This window comes from Mustela nivalis (assembly GCF_964662115.1).
Source record: "Mustela nivalis genome assembly, chromosome: 8".
Taxonomy (NCBI): domain Eukaryota; kingdom Metazoa; phylum Chordata; class Mammalia; order Carnivora; family Mustelidae; genus Mustela; species Mustela nivalis.
In genome coordinates this window covers 14,042,295-14,050,534 of record NC_139027.1, presented here as the reverse complement: position 1 = coordinate 14,050,534, position 8,240 = coordinate 14,042,295, and the positions used below count along the sequence as shown (strand labels likewise).

At 47.0% G+C, this 8,240-nt stretch overlaps 1 pseudogene across 1 annotated transcript; it reads left to right on the top strand.

Annotated features, from left to right (window-relative positions):
* The first annotated feature begins 672 nt into the window (after positions 1 to 672).
* LOC309870602 (small ribosomal subunit protein eS8 pseudogene) lies at positions 673 to 1,278 on the top strand (annotated as a pseudogene). The gene has a single exon. The product of its transcript is annotated as a small ribosomal subunit protein eS8 pseudogene (transcript).
* The last annotated feature ends 6,962 nt before the right edge of the window (positions 1,279 to 8,240 follow it).

Below are 8,240 nucleotides of genomic sequence, written 5' to 3'. Positions count from 1 at the left end.
TTCTTTCATATCTTGGCAGTAGTGATTTCCATTTTTATTCCTTTGGTATCCATAATCTTAGGAGAATCAAAAACATATGCTTTGAGATCACTGGACAGCTCCTCCTCCCACATTTTAAAAATGCACAAGGAAGGTTATTGCTCTGGTAGCAAAAATAACAGGAACGCTATGGGAGAAAATGATGAGGACAACGAGGCTGAATGGGAAGGAGGTTCAAAAGGTGCATTCTGGTTTTCATGCTTTTGATTTGCAAGTCATTAAGCTGGAAGAGCCCCTACCTCCTGCTGACTGCCACTAGGAATGTGATTTTTTCTTCTCTAATAGAGGATTGCTTATTCAGTGCTCCAGGTTTGCAATATTGGAGGAGAAGAGGGGATCTGGCTTTTCCAGTGCTTCTTGAGATGGGGTGCTTGTCGCCCCCCGGGGAGTCGGCCCAGAGTGGCTGGACTTCTGGCTTCCCCTTGTCTTTGCAGGGGGAGGGTGTGTTTGGCAGGGAGGCAAAAGCATCTTAAAAGTTTCGGTCTCAGGAATTTCAGGCTGACAGAGAAGTCAGTGGAGAGGGGAGTGCTTTGTGTGCACTCCTGAACAAAAAGATTCTTAGGATAAAACAATAGAGGAGAGTCAGATAGTGAAATGTGATGAAAGGCTCTTTGGCGGCTGACACTGAGAGCGATGGGCATCTCCGGGGACCGCTGGTGGAGGTGCTTCGAGGCCAAGGGCAAGAGAAATCCCTACCACAAGAAGCACAAGTATGGGCTGGGACGCCCCGCTGTCGACGCTAAGCATGGCGTACTCACAGTCCACGCTCGGGGAGGCAGTTAAGAAAGTACCAGGCCTTGAGGCTGGACATGGGGAACGTCTCCTGGGATTCCAAGTGTCCTACGCACAAAACAAGGATTGTTGACCTCTGCAGTGCATCCAGCAATGAGCTGGTCGGCCCCAACGACCCCGGTTCAGAACTGGATTGTGCTTATTGACAGCGCCCTGTACCCACAGTGGAGCGAGCCCCGTGACACTGCAAGAAGGGGGCCAAGCTGACTCCCGAGGAGGAAGAGATTTTAAACACAAAACGATCAAAGAAAATTCAGAAGAAATATGATGAAAGGAAAAAAGAATGCCAAAATCAGCAGTCTTCTGGAGGCGCGGTTCCAGCACGGCAAGCTTCTGGCATGCCTGGCTTCCAGGCCAGGCCAGTGTGGCCAAGCAGATGGCTACGTGCTAGAGGGCAAGGAGCTAGAGTTCCATCCGAGGAAAATCAAAGTCCGGAAAGGCCAATAAATCTTCCTCTCTTCCATCTTTGGTCATGTAAAGAAGGTGTTTATTGTTAAAAAATAAAATGTGCTGAAAGGAAGGTGGGAAGGGTGTCAGAGGAGAGTGGAAGAGCCATGAGGGGCTCAGCGTCCCTCGGGGTAAGAGGTCAAGGGCCTTGGTGGCCTTGCCCCATGAACCGGGTCATCGCCCAGACCTGGCGTGCTCCGCGGTGCTCACTGGCTGCTCAGTCAGCCAGGACTCATGTTCCCAGAAATCCGCCATGTAGTGACAAGACTCTCTGCCTCCTTCTTTGCATTTGCCATGTTTGTCCTCCCTGGGACTCCGGCCTCGCTCAGTACACACAGCTGGATACTCCACGTTTTGTCTGTCCCCGAATCCATGATTAGTGAACACATGTTTTAATTCACAGATCGTTCTCACATTTCTGTAGCTCACTTGCTACTTTTTATCCTCAATGACATTCAAAAAACTCACTCTTTTCAAAATTGATACAAGCGTCTTATTCTCTCTGAAACCCTACCTGATGTCCCAAAGCCGATCTATTTTGTTTCTCTTTTGAGGCCCCCTGTACCTGGGGAGGGGTGCCCCAATAATTATTGCTCTCATTCTTCTGTGTCATGCTTTTCTTTCTACAGGTCTGGGAATTCTACATGCAAACTCCTTGAGGGCAGGAACTGCCTTTAATCACCCTGCCTTTCCACACATTTCAGCACATAATGGGGGCTGAGTAAATGTTTTTGAATGGATGACTGAATGAATGGCGTTCATTCCTCTAAGCCCTGATTGGTTGCAAGGATGAGTAAAAAATGTACTTCATTCACAAATGGACAAATGTAATTACAGTGGAAGTACTATACTTTTTTTTTCATATTATACTATTAATTAGTTTTGGCATTCTGAGAGTGTCGGGGAGTGCTTACAACTGTATGGTTAATCACCAAGTGGAGTCATGCAAACCCCTTTCCATGAGAACTCCCTGACCTGCGTTCCACACTTCCCTTGACTTTCTGACTTTGACCGTGGGTGTTAATCAGGTATTTGAATGATCGTGGCATGATCATTAGATCATTTATCTCTGGAAATCGATACTGACTCTGCCGAACAAGACTTTAAAAAATGCTGAGGGGAGGCGCCCTTAGCCTTGGGATACAGTGTCTCGTTTGTTTGGGTGGGGAAGGCATTTAATGATCATAATACAGGAAGCAGGCTTGTGGCCACCTGTGCAGACCCGATGGAAGAAAGGGTCCCACCAGGAATGCATTTCACTGCATCAGGACTTCAGTCTCTGAGGACACTCCCTTGCATCTCCCAATAACTCAGTCTCCAAAGGCAAGTCAGATTGTCTCTCATTCTTGGGTGGCTTCTTCTCCAGGGCCAAGTCCTGCTTTTAACCTTATGAGGCTTAAAGGTAAAGTGGACTTGTGCTCAGTAGACATGAGAGGAACATGTTAGTAATCAGCCAGACTGGAAAATTGTTAAGTGCAGAGAGGGGGGAACTGAGGGAATTCCGTGTTGTTCTGGCCCCACCCACTTCCCTGTCACTAGCCCCACCCACTCCCTATTATTAGCCTCAGGCGAGTTACTTAACTTCCCGGAGTCTCACTCCTTTTGCCACGTGGGAATCAAAATAGCATTTTTGCTCATCTTCCAGAATTGTTATGGAGATTGAATGAAACAAAGACTGGGCACTTACGATAACTAAAATACCAGTCTGTTTGGCTTCTTGTTGTATCCCTAGGCCCTCACCGGGATCCTGGGACATAGAAGGAGCTGATCCTTGGAGAAGCTGATGGCCCCTTGAGGGACAGAAGAGCATCAGAGTGTGTATCACTCCAGTTGGTCTGGTTCAAATCCTAGCTCCACCTCTTTCGAGCTCTGTAGACCTTGAGCAAGTCACTTAAATTGTTTGTGACTCAGTTACCTTTCCTGAGGACACCAATAGCTTCTGCCTCACAGGATGGTTTGAGATTGAAAGGAGGTCATGTTTTTAAAGCTCTTGGGGGCAGTTCCTGAAACATATAACCTTTAATAAACACGAGCTACTTTATCCCACCTGCTAGAGGCCACTGTTTACTCATAGACGTAGAATAATATTTCTGTGTAAGATGTTTTGGTAGCTTTTATTGAAGCTGTTTGGGTATCTTTGGTAGTAAATGGGATTATGTGACTTTGTCAGTGGTTGTCCCAAGAGCAGACGTCTTGCTCTTTTTCTTACCTAAGAATTCAAGAGATACACCTTGAAGTTAATTCTTGCTTTCCCTTTGAGTCTTCTAAAGTTACATCCTTCTCTTTTTATAAACTTTTAAATTTTGGAATAATTTTACATTTCTAGGAAAGTTGCCAGCATAGGGTAGAACATTCTTGTATAGCCTTCACCGTGTCTCCTCTAATATGAACATCTCATATAACCATGGGACTCTTGTCAAAACTAAGAAATTAACATTATACATCATGTTAGATAAACTGCAGGCTTGTTTTCTGGATCACCAGTTTTCCCACTCATGTCCTTTTTCTCTTCCAGGGTTGGACACAGTTGTCCTGTGTTGGGACTGTTTCTCAGTCTTCCTTTGTTTCCTGTGACCTTGACGATTTTGAGGAGTACTGGTCAAACACTTTGTAGACTGTTCCTCACCTTAGGTTAACCCACTGTTTCCCCCAGGATTCGATTGGGACTACAGGTTTTGGGAGAAACACCACAGCAATGAAATATCGAACCTACACTTTAATGAGAAATCTCTGTCTTCGCTGGCTGTCCCCTCTCCTTAATTTCTTTTCTTCTCTTTGTAATTATCACCCTCCCTCCGACCCCCAAAATGGACTTGTGGTCTGAGGAAACCAAAGGGCAAGAACCAAGTTGGGCTTTGGAGGGCAGTTAGAATTTAGAAGTGATAAGGCATTTTGCTTGCCTGAGTCGCCATCATGCTGGACAGGCTACAGCCCTCCCCGGGGATATAACTCCCCTTACTCTGGCCCACTCCCCCATTTTGTGGGAATTTGGGAGAGGTTTTGTATTGACACATGACACACATTGAGTTTTATCTTCATTTCAAGATGCAGGTGCTAGCATTTCAGAGAATCCGTGCAGGTGTCCTGCTCCTCAGAATGCCCACGCCTTCCCCGTGCACGCTCAGACTGTGTCCTCTATAACCCAGCTCTGGTGCCACCCCTGCCTCTCCGAAGCCAGGCTGGAGTTCAGGATGGGAAGCCAGGGAGATGTACAGACACAGTGGAAGACACATGTGGTGAGAGATTCTGGAAGATGGCTCAGCACCCGGGCTAACGGTCAGGACTCAGGTTTGGTGCCCACACTTCATTTCTGGTCTTCGGTGCCAGAAGAATTAGGCTGGTGCTCGATGAACCTCAACCCCACTCTCAGGTCATGTATCATACATCACTGCTGTCCTTCCTGGCCCTATTAGATGCTCTAAGGTCAAGAAGGAAGAAAAGAGGGAGAGGACTTGACTGCCCATAAATCTTTGAAATGCAGGAGCTTTCAGGTTGGCATTTCCATATTTAAAATTTAGGACAGCAAGAGGATTTGGTTTCTAGTCCCAGATCTTCCTCTCCTGGAACCTGAATTTACCCAGGGCTGCAGAGGGAGGGGGGATGGGGCTACACCTGCAGTCCCCAAATGACTGGGCACAGCAAGGTCGACAAGGGTGCTACCCTGGGCTCTACCATAGCTGCAATCTCACAGTGTCTTCTCCCAGCATGCCCCTCCCCCCTCCCATTGCCCCTGCAGGGGCTCACATGTTCCGAGCCCAGGATTGTGGAAACCCCAGCTTGGTTACAGCCAGTGGCCCCTCTTCCTAGGGCTCACACCTGAATCCATGATCCATGATGTCCGAGCATCAGTATATGAGACAGACAGCATCTAAGTCCTTCATTCTCAGATGCTTTCCCAAGAGCAGGTCCTTAGTGTAAGCGGCAAGAAAAAAAAAGGAAGGGAAATCTGAGAGCCAAAAGTTACCAAGCCTCCAAAGAACTACCATTGCCACAAAATAGAAATCCTTCGGAGCTCAGGCTTTGGCAGGTTCCTGTCCCTTCCATCCCAGTTATAGGTTTCTGTGAGCTGTTTTCTCACCCCGGGGCTGCTTCCTAACTGGGAAGGAGAGGCCTTTGAAATAGATGATTCCCGAATACACTGTATAAGAACTGATGAATCATTCAATCTTAATACAAAATGCTTTTTGAGGAAGACAGTATTCGTAAAATAATTTAAGCCTCGTCCTTAAAACTCTAAATAGAAATACTGCAGCTAATGGTTATTAATCTTCTGAAATCACATCTCTTAATTTTGAGGGTAGTTGAAACACGGCCGGGGGGAGACCCACAGAGTTGGCAAAGTTCAAACTGAATATTTAGTTTTCACACAATTTAGGCCAAAGCGCTGTGCAATTTGTAGGCTTGTGAAGGTTAAAATTCGTCAGACCACATGTTTTCTTGAGTTGCAAAATCATGACTGGGGGCTTAACGCAGGACGTCTTCAGGAGCAAGTATTTGTTGGGGGAAAAGCCTTGTTTTAAACATAAGAAAGAAAGTGAAACTGATATTCTTCATGCTTTTCTTTGAGCTTCAGCCTGGTCTGGCTTTCATTTAAACCAAATATTACTGCCGCTTTGCCTCTACTGTGGCAGGACAAATCAGAAAGGGCCCAAGAAGAATCCATAACTGCAAGCATTCGGAGCTGCTTGATGTGGATTCAGGCAGAACGTACTGGAGAACATCCCCAAATTATGTGTTCCGTGTTCAAAGAAACCACAGTTTCTGTTGGCTCCCCCCAGCCCCCGTTTCACCAAAGGCAGCATACTATGGGAGGAGAATGGACTTGGGGGGGGGGTCAGTGTCTGAGGTTCAAGTCTGGGCTCCTTTGCTTGCTAACTGTGAGATCCTGGATAAGTTTCTTGCTTTCTAAGTCTCCGTTTCCTTGTTTGAAAATGGCCAATTATTCCCACCTTTCAAAGTCATCGTGAGTAGTGATGACAGTTTCCACCAGGAAGCCTCCAGTACAGCGCTGGAAGGCATGTCTTAGGCGTCCTTTGATTTCTGCACTGTAGAAGGATGCTTTTTCATTGTTCGTGCGTTGTTTGGGCTATGACGAAACAGAAGAATCTTCTAGAGTTTGTCATGGAGAATGAGCCCTTGTCCATTTCACTGGCTTAGTCCCACCAGTGATGACTGAAGGGCGCTGAGAAATTTTATGGACAGGTTGCCTTTCATCCTACCGCTCAGAATGCAGGGAGCGGGGACTGACTCGGGTTGCAGCCTGGTCTGATGCCCTGCAGGACAGGTTGTAGGGAGCACAGTACTCTGGGTCCACTCAGAGGGTTTCATCCTCTTATGCTGCACTTGCACCTCTAAATGCCTGGTGAGATGTCTGCCTTCTGTGGTTCTGAGGCTCTACATGACTCTTGGGACTGGCTCCAGAAGTGGGACTCCATGATCGGTTTTCCACTTAACTTACACTGCCCGCTACTGACCAGCAGCTCTCTGGCCTCACTGAGATGCCCAGTCCACCGGCCCTGATATGTTCTCACTCATCCCGCCTTCCTCATGGCCCCACGCGCCTCCCGACCAAGCTCTGGTTTCTTGATCAGCACCATATCCACGCCCTTGCCACGTTCTTACGTCCGTCGCCCCTTTTCCTCCATACCATGCCCTTTAGATCTAGTTGAATCTACTTAGGTTTTCATTGACTCATACCTGAGGTTCTGGATTCTGTTGGGGAAAAAAGATCCCACCCTAACTCTGCTGCTGGGACTCTCCTTAAATCAGTGACTACAGATCTCAAATTTCATACCTTAACACTCACCTCCAAAAGTCTTCAAAAGAGCCTTACTTCACTCTGATGAACTTGTCTCATGTTGCTCCTGTATGAAGCCCAACCCTTCTCCTGCGCTCAGGGGAAGCCACTGTACAACTGGGTAAATGACATGTTGTCTTCAGGAATGGAGGGATTAAAATAGAGTCTCACTCTGCACTTCAGCCCAAATTGAAGTAGCTCTGGTCCTCACCCTCTTTCCAAAGTTTGCCAACCAGCAATCACATCATGTTGATTTTTCTCAGCAATAACATGCGGTGACATCTGCCACCACATTCCCTTCTCTTTCCACACTGCCACTTCTCTTCCCTCCTTGTGTGTCGCCTTCAGAACCACTGGAGAAGGCTCATGGCTGCCTGCACTGTTGGTGACCGTTGTGAGGACACCAGTGTCTATTTCAGAGATGACCTTGCTGTAGTCTCTTAGAGCCAGCATCTCTGGGGTTTAGAGCACTTCTGTTCCTGACAGCAGTGGGAAGGACCTCCTCTGTGTCTCTGAAATCTGGTGATAGAAGTTGTTGTCCATCCTGCCTATTTCTGGGTCCCTCCTATTACTAAATACAGTGTCCTCCCCCTTAAAGCTCTAGGAGCTTTCATGCCTCCTTCCCGAAAAGTGCAAGCCTGGGATTAATTAGTTTTTTGTACTGTTTTGTGAAAACAGAAAATCAGAGGGCGCTTTGCCAGATATAATATCCACTCCCCCCAGTGATGGACGATGAAAGTCTGGTGACCTGGTGAAATGTAGATTGTTCCTCTGAGTCTCATCGTTTTGAGGGCGTTGCACATTAGAAGCACAGCCTCTGATACTCCCAGTGAGAGGACTGGGGCTCAGTTCCTCATTCATTAAAAGGTTGGGCTAGAGGATTTTTAAGGGTAATTCTAGCTCTGCAATTTTAATTTTAATAAACATCTTGAATGATACCATGCATAACAATACTTTTACAACTGTTTTAGGTCCCTGAATAGAAAATTCTAGGGAAGTGTGCCCTGAGGTCCCCGAATTTGAGTCTTCAATGGCCCATCAATTTCCTGATACAAAAGCCAACCTATTAATAATCATAATGTCTGGGGCACCTGGGTGGCTCATTCAGTTAAGTGCCTGTCTTTGGCTCAGGTCATGAGCCCAGGGTCCTGGGACTGAGCCCCAT